This window comes from Halichoeres trimaculatus, unplaced genomic scaffold (assembly GCF_033239565.1).
Source record: "Halichoeres trimaculatus isolate MK-OKI-2021-1 unplaced genomic scaffold, fHalTri1.1 fHalTri1_scaffold_25, whole genome shotgun sequence".
NCBI lineage: Eukaryota > Metazoa > Chordata > Actinopteri > Labriformes > Labridae > Halichoeres > Halichoeres trimaculatus.
In genome coordinates, this window is record NW_027437203.1 from 428,066 (window position 1) to 449,426 (window position 21,361).

Sequence of the window (21,361 nt, forward strand, 5' to 3'; positions counted from 1 at the left end):
AATTTGCTTAAATAATTTTTACAGTGGAGTAAAATGATAATTTCTGTGGAGATGGAACAAAGAAACTGTGTTTTTAAATTCTCTAATATATAAAGTACAACTGCCTTAATCGCCAACTGTGTTGAGAGTGCAATACAGTACTAACCTGCCTTTGTCATGTACTTATTTACCAGAGCTGCCCGAGAGAGAAAGCTGTTCACCTCTAAGGCAAATATGGCAAGTTATGTTTAGTGTCCTTTACATAACTTGTCAGCTATAAATGAATTGGAAACAAATATGATCTAATATTTTTTTCCTGATAATTATTTGTAAGTAAGATTATAACATTCACATTGAAAAAAAAAAATAATAATTCGAAAAACATTTGAAATTAACATCAGGGCCTGTACCAATCCAAGATTTGGTCTGTAAACTGTTGAATATGAGATGCCCCACAAGGCCATCTCAATTTAGTAACAAAGAATAAGAGAGATATTTTAGACATACATTTTGGTTTTATTTAAAATCCAATTTTCCTAATTGCAGAATTTTATTTTTATAGTCCAATGAATTGTTCACCGTTAACTATTTTATATACAATAGATGGTCTGGATGGTTTGAGAGAAAAACCATGCATTTGTCACTATAAACAGACACTTTGCTTTTCTGTAAATATGTCCAGGCCTATCTTTCATCAGAATTCCAAGCCAAACAATTTGATCTCCACTTCTTCTCCTACAGAATTTCCAGCTCCATCCTGGCTTCTGCCACCCCATCTCACCTGCAGGACATATGCATCATCACTCTAATATTTGAAAAATCATGTTAGAAATGGTCTAAAATTATAAACTTAGGGGGAAAATTCCCCCGCACAAACAGCTGAAAAGCAATTGATTGAGGTTAACATTGAGCACATTTAATTTGATCGGCCTGTCGACTATTTCCCTGTAGTCACTGCAATACCAGAATATAATCACAATCATTTACCTTGCATTTCACAGTATGGGCCTTAGCATGCATAACACTAAGAAATGGCTGCATTTCTGTTAGTGGCTGAAGCTCTGGTACCCCCTGCACAACTTTTTTTCAAGTATGGCCAGTGTCTAAAAAAAAGAGAGAGAAAAAAAGTTGTCACATTTTGTGAATATTGAAATGCCTTTTTCAAAGTGACCTGACAACAAGAAGAATCTATAATCAAACAGTGAAAAGATGAGGCACTGGTAAAGAGTTTGACATAAAACAGGATTACCTGCATGTCACATCCATACAAAACAAAGTCACATTGGCCTTCTTTGCTACATCTCTTGGTATGAACATGGGGTAGGCAAATATTTCACCACAGAAGTGGTTAAGTCCCCGCAAGAGAAAGCCGTGCCTGCATTAAACAGAACAAAAACCTGGTGGTTAATCAGCAGATCCAGAAAAGCCCTGCTCAAGCACCTATCTCTATCATCTGAGTGCAAAGAACAAAATACAAATCTTGCCGTTACAAAGGATGGATAATAACACAAAACCAAAAGTGTGAATAGCTTATTATTCAAAGAAATTAATCTTGCAAGCAGGCACACAGCTCATACCTGCAGACGGCAACTTGAAGACCCTCCTTGTTTCAGGCGACCCTCCTCCTCCTCCGATACTTTTTTTTCTTATCCCCAAGGGGAAATTCAGAAATAATGATTCTTACCATGTACCATTAGATCCTCATCAGACGGAGATATACACGACTGACAAGGTAATTAATGCCTGTTATATGATAGGCCATATAAAACGATGTGTTTTTGACGTGAGGAGTCAGGGGAGAGCCCTGCTTTTTAGATGAGTAAATAAGGGCAGTTAAGGATGTTGGAGTGCGCAGCTGTCCTGCATCACAAACAAAACTCCACGGGAGCCTCCTAATGTCAAACTCGTCGAGTTCGCCTGACAGTTGCATCTCACCAGAGTGCGGTTGCTTTCACACCAGCTGGTGCGCACCAGAGTGCGGCCAGAGCCGAACCGAGATCACCTCCTCTGGCCGCGCCAGTTTGGTGCGCACCAGAGTCTGATTTTGGTTTCACACCAACCCAAACGGGACCAAATATAGGTCGATCTAAATTTGGGTCGACCTAACACTGTAGGTGTGAAAACACCCTAAGTCTCAGCAGTTGGTCCTTAATAGATTAGGTTACATTTTTATGGGATATTCGATAAACCATAAGGATAATTTGCAAGTTATGTTTTAATGTAAATAGTCCTTGCTAATTGCTAATGCTAATTTGTAGACACATTGTTTTTATCAAAAAGAAGACAAAATCACTTCTAGCATTGATCCTGGGCAGAATCAACACCTAACATGAAAACTTACATTTTAAAAAGGGAAATAATCCTCATTTGGGTAAAAAAAAAAATATTCTGTTTTTTTTTAGATAAATTCAATCACTATAAAGACTCATTGGCAGCTATTTACATGAATACATATTGCAAATGATCCTTGGGGTTTCTTGACTGTAGAGTATTTAATAAACATCCTTCCTGCTTAAAATGGGGATCTTTGGCAACATTTTACAGTCCTTGTTCTCGACAGGGAAAAGTCTTACCTTCCTTGAATAGCCATCTATGCCCCCAAAGATAACCAAGTTATACCTAGGTTAGAAGATAAGAATCAACTCCTAAGCACACTATATAACATCTCTAACAGCACAGGTCTCACAATACAACATCTCTGAGGTTGTAAGCAGAACAATGTCAGTTAATGGCACTGTAATTCGATGAAGTTCAATATGATCTATTATTCTGGTTGATATAATACAATTCACAAAATACCAGATACACAACTAGACATAAAAATTTAATGAACACCTCAAATACAGATTGTGGGCAGACATACCTAATAAGCTTATGATTAGTGTCAATGTGCACCATGTATTTTGGGTAAGGAACCGTGTAAGTCCTTCTCACCACACAACCCAGGTGGGTCATTCGGAAGGGTACACCCTCGCTGTCAACACGATGCATGGATGCATGGATGCATGGATGCATGCACTTGGTCCTATTGGACTTTGTGTCCCAGTGCCAGCAGAGCACCTTGGACTACTCTGCTCCCAGCATCTGGCATTGTGCTCTTAATTCTGGTGATTAATGAATCTAATTCATCATCACTGCATAAAACCAAACATAAAACAAAATTCTGCTAGCAGACAAACTGTAACCCTCCCAGGTTAAGGGGCTGCATCTCCAAGATGTGTACCAGTTGGTCATGCAATCTCTGAAGGATGTCACGCTTCAATGAATCCTAGGAGAAAAAAAAAAATAAATGAATGATGCTTCTATGGAGCCTTGTACTGTTCTAACCCTCTTTGTCGTCATGTGCAAAACTTAAGAGGTTTATGACACGGTTACAGGGTCCTGTCCAGCCAATGACAGGGGCTAAAGAGTAAACTTTATGATGCCTGGGTGTACATGCACAGGGGTAGTTTACACACTAACCACTAATCTTAGGATATTATAAACATTCCCATTTATCCTTAACTTAGAATGTAATGGACACTGTAACTTCTCATAGCAGCATTAATACAATCAGTAACCTTCTCATGGCCTCTCTCACTCTACCAAGATATGTAGCACTGCCACTGTTGGATAAGGAAGCTGTCAAAAGATTTGTGTGTGTTCATGTAAAAATCTGTGTACATATTAGAAATGTGTGCATATTCGTCTACAGTTGTGCATTCATGCAAGGTTTTTTTAAACTGTTATTTAAATTTTAAAGTCCCTGTAAATCAAATTCCGCCATTTTCTTCTAAACACAAAAAATATATGACAGTTTGTGGCTAGCCAGGTAACCAGTCAAGTCACCTCCAATTTGCCTGTGCATAGTTGCAGTGCCCACTTTACTCCCGACAGTTAGAAAAACTATCACATAGCAAAGTCTGGATTTCTAAAGAGTCCATTGCTGGGGCTGAACCGACCCTCTCCATATCGCCGACCGTGTGCGCCATCAGGGCCACTGGCATTATGTACTCCCCGCTGACCCCCTCCATCCCGCTGACAGCAGGTGCTGTCATCTCCGGCACTGGTATTACTTGCCCGCCAGAGAGCAGAAGTGTGTGCTTATATTTCACAAAGTGCATCCAGACTTGCTCATTTCAAACTGTAAAACAAAAAATTATTATGGTCCTCTAAGTGGCTGTTACCAAGAGGCTGACGAGAGGATGTGTGAGTGTATTGAGAAATGTAACAAAGGCATGCCCATCACCAGAGCTGTCATCAGAATTACATTTGAAACACAGATCTGAGTGATTGTACTTAAAGCCAGAAAAGAAAGCAGACTCTATTAGTTCAATGATTGTCTCAGAATTTCAATAAAATACATTTATAAAGTAAATTTTGGTGATCAGTTTTTTTCTGAAGATTGGTCCTGAAAAGAGGGGGTTGTCTTATAATCATGGTCATCCTATATTCAGGTCAATACGGTAGTTTCTTTTTACTTTCTCTTATTAATTTAGTATAAGTCACCAATTGGGTTTGCTTGTTTGGTTTTGTTTTGTGATTCAACTATTCTTTTTTTTTCCTTTTAAAAAATGACTCTACTAGTTTGGGAGGCTAGACACCCCGAGTGAGGGCTCTCCACCTCTTACATGTTGGTTTGACTGACTCACAATAGGCTGCACCAGATTATAGTGAGGATTGTGGTGTGTGTGTGTGTGTGTGTGTGTGTGTGTGTGTGTGTGTGTGTGTGCGTGTGTGTGTGTGCGTGTGTGTGTGTGTGTATGTGTGTGTGTGTGTGTGTGTGTGTGTGTGTGTGTGTGTGTGAGAGTTGTCCCTGCAACTTTCTCTGTGAAGTCTGCCTCCCTTCTGGTGGCCTCAACTTGCTTTGAGTTGATTTTGTTTGTTTGGATTTCTTCTAGTTTAGTTTAGTTGGTTAGTTAGTTTATGTTGGGGAGAGTCAGAGTAGTTTTACATTTTTTTTTTTAAATTTGTTGTAGGCCTACACTAAGTATTGTAAAACTGTGTTCAACTGTGAAAATCTTAAATATTACTCCGCCCTGCCACACGTGTTTTTGCACAGTTCAGATGGTCAGTGTGACTGCGCTCTGAGAGACAGCTGCGAGCCAGAAGTCTGTCTGTGAGTGTTTTGGATAGAGGAGGGTTTCAGCAAGTGCCGCTCGTTGAGAAGAACTAGTGATGCAGATCAATTCATGCTTTCACGTCTTCAAACTCCAGAGAAGTCACTAGATTTGCTGCTTGTTGCCTTTTTTCAAAAAAGTGACTATTAATAAGCCAAGACTGCCATCTAGTGGCGGATAATTAACGAGCAGCGGCGCCAGCAATCCTAGCATGCGGCACACATCAAAGGCAGCTTCAACGACACACAGTTACGGCAAACTCTTCACCGGACTTACAAATAACCATGTAATTCACACTGTACAACTCTAACCAAAGAACAACTGAATGATAAATGAGTTCTAACACTTATAGCTCACTATTATAGATAAGGAAGGATTTTAACACTGAAAGTAAATCTCCATATCACACGAGGCTCGGTAAGCAGAGGGAACGATATACAAGCACATGCATGATAAATCTTGACAAACTTCAACCAAGGTAGTCTTCAGCATAAAGGCAGCTTTGTACTCACAGTTGCATGGACGCACATAAACCCAAAAGAGTCCACACTGACTTATACACAGGAACAGGCACAAGTCCACACAGCGATGCTCACTGCAGCTACGAAGCAACTCCAACACTGCTCGTCGGCCGTGACATCACAGTCTGTCATGGGGTGTGGCTTATGATCCAGGGCCTTTTCTACATCTTCCGTTCCCAAAAAATGTACACTGCTCAAAAAAAAAATAAAGGGAACACTTAAACAACACAGTGTAACTCCAAGTCAATCACACTTCTGTGAAATCAAACTGTACACTTAGGAAGCAACACTACACGGAGTCTACAACCCACACAAGTGGCTCAGGTAGTGCAGCTCATCCAGGATGTCACATCAATGTGAGCTGTGGCAAGAAGATTTGCTGTGTCTGTCAGCGTAGTGTCCAGAGCATGGAGGTGCTACCAGGACACAGGCCAGTACATCAGGGGACATGGAGGAGGCCGCTGGACGGCAACAACCCAGCAGCAGGACCAAGGAACAGAAGGTGCACTGCCAGATCCCTACAAAATGACCTCCAGTAGGCCACAAATGTGCATGTGTCTGCTCAAAGGGTCAGAAACAGACCCCGTGAGGGTGGTATTAGGGCCCGACGTCCACAGTTGGAGGTTGTGCTTACAGCCCAGCACCGTGCAGAATGTATGGCATTTGCCAAAGAACACCAAGATTGGCAAATTCGCCACTGGGGTCCTGTGCTCTTCACAGATTAAAGCAGGTTCATACTGAGCACATGTGACAGACGTGACAGAGTCTGGAGACGCCATGGAGAACATTCTGCTGCCTGCAACATCCCCCAGCATGAATGGTTTGGCACTTTGTTTCTGCTGTTTTTTTTGGTTTGGTTTGGTTTGGTGTGTGTGTGTGTGAATTCCTGTGCTTCCACAGCCAGCCTCAAGCAGACACTCGAGAAACAGCAGATATAAGCACCTCAGTGTTGTCGTGTGCTTTCAGACCGGATGTTGCCACTTGGATCAGAGTCCTATTTAAACTTCTTGAACCCATGATTTTCACAGATTTTACTTTTATTTCATCCATCCATTCATTCATTCAATCATTTATTCATGTTTTAAACATTCAGCCATTTAAACTTCTAAATTAATTTATTAATCCCATTGATTCATCCATTCATTGTCTTTTCATCCAGTAGCTCACGACAGGTTTCTGCAGCATTCCGCATTCAGCAGTTTAGCACAAGCTTTTCAAAAGTTCATTCAACCATTTTCAGTCTTCAGTCATTCATCTTCAACATTCTGCATTAGCATTTCAGCGTAAGCTGCTTCAGCTTTCCGCATTTACAGCACAATTTCTTCAGAAATGGTTTTTCTAGTGTGTAGTGTAACTGTCTGTGTCATCTTAAAGCCTTCCTCTAACTGCTCTAATATGCCGTGGTATGTTTTTTCAGGGCAGCAGCAGCCAGCTGACCCAGGAGATCCAGGACTTTCAGAGTCTGAACAACGAGCTGAGGGAGGTTTTGAAGACAGTGGCTCTGCTTCTCAGCAGCAGGAAAGAAGTAAAAGAGCACGGCTACTGGACCACAAAGACCAAAAAACTGAACCAGACAGTTGAAAGTTGAAGACTATCATCATCATATTACTGTAAACAGCTGATTGCAGAGGTTAACCCTGAAGTTACCTGGCTAAAAGAAAATCCAGCTTGGTAGTACAGGCCTCTGGTGACTTGCTGGGTACTGGCTCTGTGACACCCTCACAAACAAACTTCAACATGGACCCTGTTAGGACAAGAAATCCATCAAACAAGCAGATTATTAAGGTTTGATTTGGTCTGACTGTTGAATAACACAATGAGATTAATGTAAATACTAACCTCACAAAGATTAAAATGCAATTAATGAAAACACGACTACAACTAATACTAATCTTCATTATGATTTGATTTGATGATTTCTATTTTAAGTATTTTCATGTGATTATTTTGTTCTTGTTTCTCCATTGTGGCTCAATTAAAGGATTATCTTGATTTATCTTGTCTAATCTGATATGAGTGTTATGAATAAAATTCACCAAAAGATGGCGACATTTCATCTCCATAAAAATAGCCTGAAACTTCTGTACATCAACAGTGTTTATAAACAGGAAACTAACTAGGAAGTTATTTATTTATTTATTCATTTATTTATTTATTTGTTTGTTTGTTTATTGTTTTATATAATTTGTCAATAATCTGGCCTCTGAACCTCTTTCCAAATGTATTAAAAGGCAGAGAAGCAGCAGCAGCAGAATAACCAGAAGTACAGTGAATGGAAACTTTATCAATAAAAAACGTACATCAACTTTTAGACAGTCAGCTTTCTCTGTTAAAGGGGGAAACTTTGAAATTCATTACCAACTGAAATCAAACTGAACACAGATTTAAAATCTTTCACTGTTAAGGTCAAGTGCTGGCTGACCTCTTGTGCTAGAGAAAGCAACTGCCAGAGTCAAATTCCTTGTATGTGTTGCATACTTGGCAATAAAACCCGATTCTGATTCTGATTCTGATTCTGATTCTGGCTGAAAGCAAAACAGAGCTGTAACCATTTTTAGGCTGCCATGTTTTTAATTTTCTGTTTGAGCTGGGACATTGTTGTTTTGTTAGGTTGATGTGTGTTTTTTTTGTTTGTTTGTTTGTTTTTTGTTTTTGTTTTTTTACCGTTATCCTGTAATTTTTTCTTGCCCTTTGCTGGTAAATGCACATTTTATGATCTAGTTTTTTTTAAAAGCTCTACTAGGGAGTCGGGACAAGAGTTGGAAATTAGCACTCGCTATAAACTCTCTGTGCAGCACATCAGATTAATGCTTCGTTGTTAAACTGCTTTGATCCTATGAAATAAATGAATTATTGATTTTGCTGGTCCACACAGTTAAAGCATCTAAAAAATATAGAAAGACAAATTCCTGAGAGATTTGAATTTATCCTGAAAATAGGGCAAAAGAATTCACACAAAATACATTTTTGACACATTTATTTATTAAAAAGAGAAGAAGGACCAGGCTGACTGTTTGTATTATTGTGGTTAAGGGTTGAGGTGTCCTTAAAAATGTTGTTATGATCTATTGTTCACACAACAGGCCTCTCTCCGCCTTCTGCTCTTTACTCCTGAGTGTTTACTGCCATCTAGTGGTCATTTTATAGAAGTGTGTCTCAGAGAGGTAAAGCAGGGGTTATGACAGAATATGAGACTCAGAGTGAGGAGGTGATTTTGCTGATTCATATCACAATTAACTAAATAAATAAATAAATAAATAAATAAATAAATAGAAAAATAAATACATTCTTAACCTTGTCTATGATTAGTAATTTCCAAGTGTCCTCTCTTCATGAAACAGAAGCCTGTCTGTCTGTGTGGTGTAGTAGTATTGAGAATAGACTTGTGTTTGGGAGGTTGTTGGTTTGATTAAGGCCTTGTACACACGTCGCCGGGTATTTCTCAAGAAGGAACACCCCACACCCCCAATTGGTTTTTAAAAATACTTTGGTCCACACCAGCACGCTCAGATGGAAACTTTGAAACTCTTTTATCAGGACAGGAAAAACTGTGCATTTCTCTCAGCAGGAAGAAAGAGGTGGAGAAGAGGACAGGAAAGGAATTGAGTGAGCTCTTCCTTCTCTTAGTGAGAGCCAGAGTCTGGGTGGACTTTCATTTCTTTAAAGGAACGGCAGATCTTAGAGGTTTTATGGAAACGTGGTCCATTGTGTGATCATCAGGCTCTTTAGGCTGTGGAAAATGAGCTTCTTCATTGTTGCACATTACTGTAAACAAAGTTGTTGAGTAAAATCAAAAACATCCCTCTCTCTAAGCCAACACTGTCTCTGCAGATGTCTCTCTAACATGAGTCTGGTTCTGCTCCAGGTCTCTGCAGAGTACAGTCTAGAGCTGTTTTTGCAAAGCATCTTGGGATGATGTGGATCACTGATAGGTGGTTTCAGATGTGATGTCCTTCACTTCGTGTAAAGTCATCCTGCATGGAGTGATGAGGCTCAGAGCCAAGATGCCAAAGACAAAGTTGTGCTGCTCAAAATAAGTTGGACTAGGTTCAGACGGAGTGGACTGACTGAACTGGACTTTCACTACACACGCTCTCCTGACAGGACACCTTTCTGAAAGTCTGCCAGAGTCCCAGTACAAAATGATGACATATGTCAGAGTTTCATGGGAGTTTGTCCTGATGTCATGGAGACCAACAACAGCTGAACAAAGTCCACGCTCTTCTATCCACTGTAATGCCAGGGGTGTTGCTAGCAGCTCTGTGCTGTATGCTGATAGATGGTCTGAGCCTGTTCTTCAAACCCGGGTCACTCACAGAGATATGTGATCTGGATCTTTAGATCCATCTGGAAAAACAAACACTGGATCTGACAAATGTTGGTCACAAGAACTCTGAACTCTGCCCCCTACAGGAAGTGGTTCTGACTTTTCCTTTAAGTCTTCATGTGTACAAAGGTCTACATTTGGCAAAGGGTGTAAGCAGGGAGAACTGAAAGACTCTCGGACGGTGGGGCTGTGCTGTAATTCCCTGGTGTTCTGCTTCAGAAAGTAGTTTCATCGTGAAGTTTTGATTTATTGTTGAAACATGCTGTAAAAGCTTTATTCAAAATATCAAGTTGGTTTTGTCAAGAAACCAGAGCTGGTTTGTGAGAGAGACGTCCTTGAATGAGGCAGGCTACAGTGGAGTGGGGCTATTTTTTCACCAGCTGTGATTATTTATCTTGACAGAATATTTTTTCCCTTGACCCTAAAATTTGTGAAGATTAGGTTGCCCCTTGCACTGTAGTAAAACATCCCACTCTCTCAGAGCAACCACCCAATAATGAGAAAACTCTTGAAGGAAAATGTCATCGAGGAGGAGGAGGAGGAGGAGGAGGAGGAGGAGGGGGAGCCATTCCTGGTTTCCACCAGTTTCAGGAGAAATACCTAGGATCAGTCTACCTCAAAGAAAAAGAAGCTCTCAGGAGACTCCAGATGTTGAGGGAGGATGTGAACATCTTCATTGCCTCCTGGAGAAGGATGAATCTGGGAGGATCCTGGCCCACCTTGCTGACACTGTTTTCCTACAGGAGAACAAACGTTCTACTGTGTCTATGGCTGTGGTCCAGTGTCTTCAAGAATACGGCACAGCCAATGATGAAGTCATGGTGCTCCACACAGACAAAGGGTTCCTGACTGAATTAACATGAACTGATCTTTTTTCTTTTCTTTCTTTTTTTGGGTCACTCTTATAGGAAGGTCCTGTAGACGTCATAAATGGACATCCAGTAGATGTCAGACTAAGACCATGTCTGGAGGAACAGTCTGGAGACCAAAGTAAGACGTTTAAAAATGACTCTGAAAGGACGTCCTTTGACTGCCTCTTTACTCAGTGGGTTCCTGTTATTTTACAAGGCATGCACTGTAATTTATTTTTTCGAGTATTATACTGTATATGGGAACATAGTGTAAGAATGTAAAAAAAAAAAAGTAAAACACTGGTAACACTGCAGACAGTATGTTACTGTTATTTTACAGCAAAGTCACTTTTGTTGTGACAGTGTTTTATAACCATGAGTGAGTGAGGAGGGGACACAGTGGATGTGAGACCCTGCTGTACACTGAGATGTTACATTACGGCTTGAAGGTTGAATTGTCCATGAGACCTGGCCCCAAAGCCAAGCACACATCCATCGTTTCAACCACAGAGTGCACTGTAGTTCTGCTTTTGACCAGTAGGTATGACTGAAACTTTAATATAGTTGTCATCAGCAGGAAAGTTGACTGATCATTAAAGAATAAAGATTTCTTCAGAATTTCAGGTTTTGTATGGGAGTACACACCACAGGAAGACACTAACTATCCAGGGTCAGCTGTCAGTCCTCTACATGAGCTTCTGGCGTCTTGTTTTTCAGGAAGCTCCCAGCGTTTAACTATTCATCTGGATGACTAATGTCTGTTGGATCCTGCATAAATTTTACTGTCTCCTGTGTTTGAAAGGAGAGTCAATCCCGTGTTTATCTGATGATTTTTTTGTTGTTGTTGTTTGTTTGTTTGTTTGGTGCAGAAGTTAAGTAATGAAAAAAAACTCCATAATGTTTTGTACATCATACACATGAAGTTGAATTAAAGACTCTGCGTGCTCCTGCAACAGGGAAAAGTTATCGTATTTCAACATGTGGTGTTCATTTTGGAACAGACTGAGAATCGAGCAAAGGCTGGACACATACCAGACAACTTTTAACCAGATTTCACCCCCATAGAAACAGATAACAGAAACAGTAATTCACTGTATAAATGATCTAAAAACCTTTTAATCTGAACTCAAATTATAATTAACATAACTGTTTTATAAGTCTCTTTTAGATCCTGTGTTGGTGTAATCAACACAGCCGTCACAATAAAAGGCAAACTAAGCCACAGAGCCAGCTGCTTCTTTGAGGATATTTGAGTGGACTACCCTTTATTTCTTGTTCAATAGGGCTGGGTTTGTTTTCGCTCTGGGATCATCGCAGGTTTTTCCTCCTGATTCATGATGTGAAGGCCAACATTCAGAAAGATACAACATCCTGACATCCAAGTTAGACTGTGCCACTGCCTGAGCTGTCATCACGCAGTAAACACCATCTGGATACAGTTCAGACTCTAAAAAGATGGGCCACATGTTTTACCTTGGTGAGCCTTCTTTAACATTTCTAGGACTCATCAGAGGAACTAGAGCACAGAGAGGATTAAGGAGACTGAGGATGGGTCATGAAGACAAGGGAAATGAGGAGCTGGTGAATTTACATGTTTTTACCTAAAGTGGGATCTTCATAACCCCTGGGTTTCTTTGTGGTCCTGCACAGTCCACAGAGCAGCACCTTGATGGAGAGGATCTTTCTGTGTCTGTTGTGTCTTTCAGGTCAGAAAACTTTCCTTTGTTGATATTTAAAGTGTGTATTGTGATTTAATATGATGAATAACAGAGTAATTTAACAGGTAGTATCTATAAATGTATTTGCTGATTTGAAAAAAGGAGCCCATGACCAAAGTCAGGCTCCACTGTGTGAATTCCCACCAAGATATGAGTAAGATATGATATTATCAAGATCTGAGTGTTTAGAAGAAACCTGACACACTGTGTGTTAAACTGAAAATAGATAAAATACGCTCTCACATATTAGTTCACGTATAGGGGTTAGCGATGGGATGGTTGATTAGGGCCTGAGCCTAAAAACAGGGCGAAGGCCCTCTTGAAACCATAAGGATTATTATTTCTTCAGACTCTTTAATCCCAGATTATGTGCCTTCATTGTGCTCTAAACTCTCAAAACTTTGCACAAAATTCATCCCTGTGTGAAATTTTATAACTGCATTGTACTTGTGCTTTTTTTGTCTCCTCTCTCTCACCCAGGTTTTGTTGTTTTAGTTTGGGCTGGAGATCTCAGGTAGTCCAGTTATCGGGTTTTCTTTGAAGTAGGATTTTTCTGTTGTTTTTAGGTTAGGGGAAGGTGTTGGGTACGACGGTCCAATGCATGATTGGCCCGGCAGCTTCCCATCTTTTGATTATTTCGGCCGGGGTCTCCAGTCCTTTTTGGTTTATTGTTTCATTTTGGTTGAACATTGATTTGTCTGAAATAAAATTAAATTCTTGTTTTTCTTCAAAACTTGCTTGTGGTGTCCCTTTTATGTTGTGGTCTGGAGTCAGTTTATATTATGTTTGGGAGACGGTAACAGGAATGTGGGATCTATCTCCGGTAGTATGGACGAGCTAGCTGTGCTAGCCCAGCGGCAGAGGGGCTGCTGGAGGGCAGAGTGGCATCATGCTGTTCACAGACGTGGCTGACGGAGCAAACATCGGACCACGATGCCACATTGAAGGAGCTTCACCTGCTGTGAGCAGACAGGATCCAGGAGACAGAGACTGAACAGACTGCTGGGGAGGCTCAGTCCTGGACCCTGTGGAGGTGGAGACTGGTTGGGCTGGAGAGTGGTGGACGGGCTGTCATTGTCTATTTTTTTGTGGACCTTTTTGCACTTTCTATACACTTTCTAACTTTTGTTTTCTTAAATGCTGCTGTGACTCCTGAATTTCCCCTCGGAGATAAATAAAGTATTTTCTATACTATTCTATTCTGACAGCCATACACAGAGAGGGTCTTTCTGTTGCCATGGCGACCAGTATTCTGTGTCCCAGTGAAGTGAAGAGGGCCACCCATTCCTGCCAGTCATATTTGTTCCCTCTCCCTTCAATAAGAGCGCCCTCCACAGCCAGGAGTGTGACTTTATTTGGAGTTACACTCAGAAGTGAAGGGGTAGTGTGTAGGGGGTGGTTTGGGATTGAGCTCTTATCAAAGAGGCTCACCTGGTTTCAGCCTTTGAGATCTTTATACAGCTGGCAGTGCAGAGATGCATTTTGGTTTGGGGACTGCTGCTTTGCTGCTTCCCCTGGGATTTTGTTGCATTGGTCAGTCTGACCCCTGAAGTGGTCTACAAAGTCTTTATTAAGGGAGTGATTTGATCTCTGTTCAAAACAGACTGGATTCAAAGATCAACAGCACTGAAGAGGAATGACACATGGCTGTGTGGAAGCTGCTGGGTGAAGCTCTTCCATTAAAAAGCTTTTTCTTGGTAAGCTTTGGAGCCACCACAGAGGATGTGCAGAGGAGTAAACTGCTTTGTTTGGAGGAGAAAATGGATTTACCCACAGTGTGCTAATGGTTGAGCTTGATGCCATTTAGAGGAAGGAAAAAAGCTTTTGTTGTAGGTGTGGCCTGCCCTCTTCCACAACAAGGCAGTGATGTGTACAGTCAGAATCTTGCAGAGAGTCTGAGGGACAGGGATCCTTAGTGACAGGAGACGTTCCACGGTCAGGATGTTTGCAGGGTTCCTCTTTCTGCTCCTCCTCACGGGTAAGCTGGCTCTCTTCTCTTTGAAGCATGCTGCTGTGGAGCTCTACATTTTGATTCCAACTATTCACAAACATTCATGCAGAGTTGATTTCATTGAAGCAAAGTGTTGATGGTGTGTCAGTGAGCTGTGAGCTCTGTGAGCAGGAAAAGCATTGATTGTTGAAAAGAGGGGATGCATATGCAAAGATAGAATGCTTCAATCAGAAGCTGATCATGCTTTCTGTGTCAGGTGGAAGCAGCTCCAACCACACACAGCCTCCTGATGCTGAAGGTCCCTACAACCAGAGCCACTTGGACGGTATGTAGAAAGGGATTTTGTTTCTCAGTGGGATAAAGAATAATGACAGAAAAAAACCTGTGAACTCTTTCTGTGTCAGGTGAAAGCAGCTCCATTCACACAGTCTGAGGAAGGTACGGACCTTTGTGTGTTTGTTTGTCTGTTAAAGTGAATGATAAATGGAGGTTATTGTTGACAGATTGGTGCAGACTATATTATAGGTTTATGTCATCTTGTTTGTTTCATAGCTGCTTAGTTTGCTCTTATATCAAACTGCCTGTTTGACCAAATGTGGTTTCTGATTGGCTGGTAGCAGCTGGATAGTGTCACTGACACCACACACATAATGCAACAATAAATCACTCATTCATCTGAACCAGATCAAAAGAAAAGAGCCACAGGAGTGGAAATAACTTTCAATGGCAAAAGGATGGAAATACAACCTGAGGCATAGCATGTTTCCCTGTAGACAGACGGACGGACGGACGGACAGATTTTTTTTTTTTTTGAACCACTTTATTTGCTGCTCTTACTCAATTTACCCAAGTAATTCAGTTCAACTCAAAATTATTATTTCAACAAACTTTCTGTTGAAATATTGAATAAATAAATAAATAAATGAATAAAAACATCATAGTTTTAGCACATTCCCAAACTTCAGGTCACCGTCTGCCACATCACTCAAAATGCCCTTAAAGCACCACATGGTCCTGACAGAGTCCAGGTCTCCTGGCTGTCTATAAAAGCTGAGGTCAAGGTTGATCCTGGACCTGATGAGACCCTCACACAGTGACTGCAGAGATGTTCTCCACCCCCTCCTGCTGAACCTGTCACAGACTGAGGAGGGAGAGGAGCTCTCACCGGCTCTGCGTTAGTTTCAGGCAGAAGTGGTGGAGGGACAGACTAACCTGCACTGTGTGTCAGATACAGATAAAACATTTTCAATTCTGCAAACTAGTGCACCTAAAAACTGATCCCATTAACTTTATTCGTGGTTGATTTGGTGCCTGGACAAGAAGTGTGTCAATGAGTTTTATGATTACTTGTACCACAAGACGAGCGGGTTGTTTGTGATCCCATGTAAATGAACACAATTTAATATGAAACGGTCACTTTTTCACACACAATTCACGTTTACATGATAAGATTATGAGGAGTGAAATAATCATCTTCACAGTATATTTTGTAATCAATACGGCTTCCTTAAAAAATCCTGGCTCAAAGTTTGATTTAGCATCCTCTGAATGTTCTCTGCGGAGACTTTATCATGGACATGGGGGTGTATTAAAAACTGATAACAGCCTTGTTACGACCCTGGCTCAGGGGAGGCAACATAGGAGACATTAAGTGAAGTTTCAACAATCATTTATTACAAAAAACTGAAAGAAAAGACCAGAAAGGATTCAGAGGAGCTGCTGCCTTGCTGCTGATCCTGGCTGCAGTGTGGGAGAGAGTGTGGGAGGAGCCAAGCAGTGGCTTTTGAAGCCAGCTCACAGGTGCCAGGGATCAGGAGCGAAGCAGGTATGGAGGTCCAAGGTGGCCTCAAGATAAAACAGAAACAAAACATTAGTGGCACATAACAGCCTCTCTTTTTTTTTTTTTTTAAAACCCATAGAGTAATCTTTTTTTATTTATTTTATGGAGAAATCAGCTGACAGCTCTCTGCTCTTTTATAAGTGATGTATGTGAAAGCTTGACAGAAGAGGAGTGAAATGTTAGAACCACTATTGTTTCATATCTAATTTAACTATTAATATTTAAATATTTCTCTGTAAACCTCTGTTTTTCTGTCTGAAAATGATTTACGCTCATATGATCTAATAATGACATGAAACTTGCAAACACAAACTCAGACCTGGTGTGGGATTTGAGCGTACCCTACACCCACGTTCAGATTGATAAATGAGGGCCGCTGTGTGTCATGGACTAGAGAAACCAGTTGTCCTCTGCCTGCTGAAGGGACAGCTCTCACTGAAAGATGGATGAGGGTTTTTTTTTTCTTAGTTTATTTATTTTAACTTTTTTTTTTTAAAATTTATGTTGCAACAAAATAAAAGTACAATATAAAAACAACACAAATCTCAAACAAATGAAAAGGAGCAAAAAAGAGAAAAAGTCTTATTGTATCTGCCCCTTCATTCATTCAATGTTAAACACATGATTAGATAAAAACAAAAATACTGTCTGCCAGCATGCCTTTCAGCTTTGCCTTCATTCTTTTTTGCAGAAAGAAGACAGGCAAAGCAATTTACAACCTAAATGCAAATTTACATCAAACAAAAAGAAAACCCAACAAAAAAAATTAAAAAAAATCGTATCATGGTTGTCAGTAATATTTTGGTGGTTTTATTCTTATTTATTGACTTATTTATTTATTTATTTTAAGTTGAAAGTTTAAGAATTTCTTTCATCCCTGTATTTGTTTATGCATGTATTGTGAAGATACTGAATGATTTGGTTTCCTTAGAGTCCCTGTCCTGGTTGTTCCATAAAGAGAAACCTTTAACTGTAATACTGTGCTCCTTTAGCGTGGTTCTGGATCTTGATTTTTTTAAATATTTCTAATCCTTTTAACTTGTAATGCTTTCTCCCTTTTTAAATTTGTACTGAATGTTTGATGGTCAGAGCTTTTTATTAGCTTTTTACATAAATTGTAGCATGTTGAAATCTATGATTAAGCTTCAGCAACTGTAACTTAATGAATACTGGGGTTTAAGGGAGCTCTGTATGGACTTCTGTTAATATTCCTTATTGCTCTTTTTTGTAAAATGAAGTTTGGCAGGATGGAAGTTTAACTTGCAGTTCCTCATACTTCAAAACAGTAGGTCAAGTAAGGAACAACCAACCAGTTATATAAAAGTTGCAAAGCTCTGTTATCAAAATGTGGCGAGTGGAGGAGGTGAAAGAAACCAGCCTAAACACGCACACACACACTCTCTCTAGAGTGGACGGGGTCTGAGTTTCCCTTAATTTACTTTTGATAATAGAGCCAGGCAACGCCACCCTTGGACTTGCACCCAGGGAAATGGTTCACTGGTAACTGATGATAGGCACACAGGTCAGTCCACAAAGAGGAACCAGAGACGTGGTTCACATTAGAAAGTACACAGAAACTTTATTTTTCAAACAAGAACAGATTAAAAGGTTTAATTCATAAAAAGCACCCACACACTCCAAAAGACAAGAAAACAAGGGAAAAAGGGGACCTGGCAGGACTGGGCTCACCAGTGGGCTGGATTGGGATGTGACGGGGAAGGGAACACCCAGTAACTTGTGAAAAACACACACTGAACTGTGCAAAAACTCAAGAAGAACCACACCACACACGAGGAGGGGGAACACCACCACCAGGAACCCAGGACCACCACCACCAGACTCCAGTCCTATAAGGAGAGGGAGAGAAAATTAATTCAATTAACACAAACCAAAAACCCAACTAACCCACAAATAAATCAAAAATACATTTAAGGCCACCAAAGGTAACTGCTAAAGTAGCCTGAACACAACTACTACACTGGATAATAAAGAAATAACAGAAAACAGATAACTGAACCGAACTGAGCCAAAATTACTTTACCACAAATAAACAGTCAATACCACATTACCCTTGGGGTACCCAAACCAACCCTCAGAAATAACTGTTATTCACAAAAGAAACAAACCAAAAGAAATAACTGTGTCCAAAGTTCTAATATGACAACAAAAGAATTAAGGCACAAGGAAATAAGCGAATAAACCAAAAGGGGAAAAAGGAAATATCAAACCAGGAAGAAAAGGAGACAGAAACAAAATGACTCAAATCAGTGCTGAACCAAAATCCAAAAGAAGAAATCCAAATCAAATTAATTAACTCACTTTCACACACTTAAAACAAATAGGCCCAGTTGTTCTGAGCCAAGTTAAGTTCGGCTGAGAGAGCACAAGTAAGGCTCAGACTCAGCAGGCTCAACGACAATTAGGTTTGGTTCTGGGCAGGATACACATATGACTCAGGCAGCCAAACCCAGGTGTACCATGGCCCAGCCGAGCCAAGGCAAAACATATAAAGCAAAGCAAAGTCCAGTAATACCAGGCGGCGTAAGGCGAAGCCACGTTAGGCAAAACAGCAGTGCTTCTTGGTGATCACTATAATGATCTGATCAGCTGATAATCACATGAAGTGAAGCTCACAAAGTGAGCTCCTGCTCAGCCCAAAGCAGAGTTGAGTGAGAGAGCAGGGAAACCCCACAAACTGCCTCAAGAGTGTCTAGCTCAGTGGTTCCCAACCTTTTTTGGGCTGTGACCCCATTTTTACATCAAAAGTTTCGGGCGACCCCAGACACCTAAAACAAATGATTGTTTTTGTTCATGTAATAGATTTCGATATATATATATATATATATATATATATATATATATATATATATATATATATATATATATATATATATATATATATAGAATAGAATAGAATAGAATAGAATAGAAAATACTTTATTTATCCCCGAGGGGAAATTCAGGAGTCACCGCAGCATTTAAGAAAACAAAAGTAAGAAAGAGTATAGAAAGTACAAAAATGTCCATAAGAAATTAGATGACGACATCCCGTCCACCACTCGTCCACCACTCTCCAGCCCAGCCAGTCTCCACCTCCACAGGGTCCAGGACTGAGCCTCCCCAGCAGTCTGTTCAGTCTCTGTCTCCTGGATCCTGTCTGCTCACAGCAGGCGAAGCTCCTCCGATGTGTCGTGGCGTCCGATGTCTGCTCCGTCAGCCACGTCCGTGAACAGCATGATGCCGCTGGGTTAGCACAGCTAGCTCATCCATCCCCCGGAGCGAGATCCCACGTTCCCAACTACGATGGATGGAAGGACAGGTCCATGTCGTCACCTCCCAGCTCACATCCGAGAACCAGCACGTCGTCCTCACCGCCTCCTCCTCAGCTCGAGGGAAATCATCAAGCCCTACACTAGTTAGCATTGACATGCTACAGGCTGCTAACAGCTAATTTCGCATGTAAACAATGCAGCCATGGTTACATGTAGGATCTCCAGACAAACACAGGAGAAAAGTAGTAAAAAATACCGCCGAAGACACAAAAAGTTTGGTGTCCGTGACCGACAATGAACCATACAAAGTGATGATCCACTCCAAATACAAAGATGACGAAAAAGAGACGAAAAAATTACAAGAAACGGACAAAGACGAGAGAGCTGCTGCAACAGGCAGCTACTTGGGTAGCGCCAAGTATATATATATAAGTATATATATATATATATATAAGTATATATATATATATATATATATATATATATATATATATATATATATATATATATATATATATACAAAAACACCGTTTAATAAGGCTCTAGTTCTCATTGTGTCTCTCCGTCCTGGCAGACTACCTGTGTTTGTTTATATCTGTCAAGCTGTGCGTGCGGACTGATACACCAAGGGGCGAGCGCCTCGTAGCCAGGTAGCCAGCTGCGGTAGCACTGTTTTACGACACAATGAGAACTAGAGCCTTGTTAAGCGGTGTTTTGTGTGAAAGTAACGCACTGAAAATTTTCTAAATAAAGCGTGAATGCAGACCAATATCAGATTTTTTCAGTGGGAGTCTGTTTATTTGTGTTTTTTTGTTTTCAAAGTAATGTGGTGTGGTGGAGAGAGCGCATCTCATCTCTGACGTAACATCCAGTAGAGAGGGTTAAACTTGTTTTATTATTATTATTATTAGTAACATAATAGTTATTATTATAAACGAAAATGTTTGGTGTTTTAATTTAAATGAAATAAACGGGCCTATTCAATCATTAATAATATATATATTTTTTTTTTATTTAATTTTTATTATTTCTTTTTTTTATTAATCAACTGCTGGAAATTCCAGGCGACCCCATTTGAATTCCAGGCAAGCCCACATGGGGTCGCCTGGAATTCAAATGGGGTTGAAAAAGACTGGTCTAGCTGCAGACCTCCACTCTCAGCCGACTTGTCTTGGATACTCTACACCTCCATCGTCAGAAGGAAGTGATGTCATATACTCCTCCACTGTCAGAAGGAAATGACGTAATACTAAGGAAATGAAAAGAAAACGCTCCAGATTATTGTCTTAAAAGTTAATTTGGGCAGACATGCGTATTTTTCTGCGTGTGTTGCATTAAAATAAGAGTTACAAAATGCAGGTTATGAGCAAAGCAACATAAGTGCGTGAGCTCCTCCGTTTTATGCAATGATCCTGAGCGTTTTCATTTGAGATGCACAATTGTTTTATTTGCCTGAGAGTCCTATCACAACCTTTCTTTTACATAACTGCTGTTGTAACTGTACAACGGAGATAGCAGCATCAATACAAGGTTTAAAGATATTAATTTATCATATTCAACACATAAAAGTAAAATAAGTTCAAGTCTGTTTCATTATTCATATTTGTTTATGTGATACGATTAGAGTAATTTCAACAATCCAATGGCCCTCATTTATCAAACGTGCGTATGCCTGAAAAATGAGTGTACGCTCCTTTCCACGCACAGATCGGCATTTATCAATCTGAACGTGGGCGTCGTTCATGCCAGTGGAGAGCCGGGTTGTGCCGAGGGAAATCCATCTGTGAAGGAGAATTATTAGAT

General features: G+C 40.4%; 1 protein-coding gene across 2 annotated transcripts in view; it reads left to right on the top strand.

Moving 5' to 3' along the window:
- The first annotated feature begins 13,974 nt into the window (after positions 1 to 13,974).
- LOC141786322 (5-hydroxytryptamine receptor 3A-like) overlaps positions 13,975 to 21,361 on the top strand; it is a 30,264-nt gene continuing 22,877 nt past the window's right edge. For both annotated transcript variants that reach the window (XM_074665049.1, XM_074665053.1), the window contains exons 1-3: positions 13,975 to 14,473; positions 14,703 to 14,771; positions 14,851 to 14,884. The gene's annotated coding sequence lies outside the window, so the exon portion shown is untranslated. The remainder of the gene's footprint in view (positions 14,474 to 14,702; positions 14,772 to 14,850; positions 14,885 to 21,361) is intronic.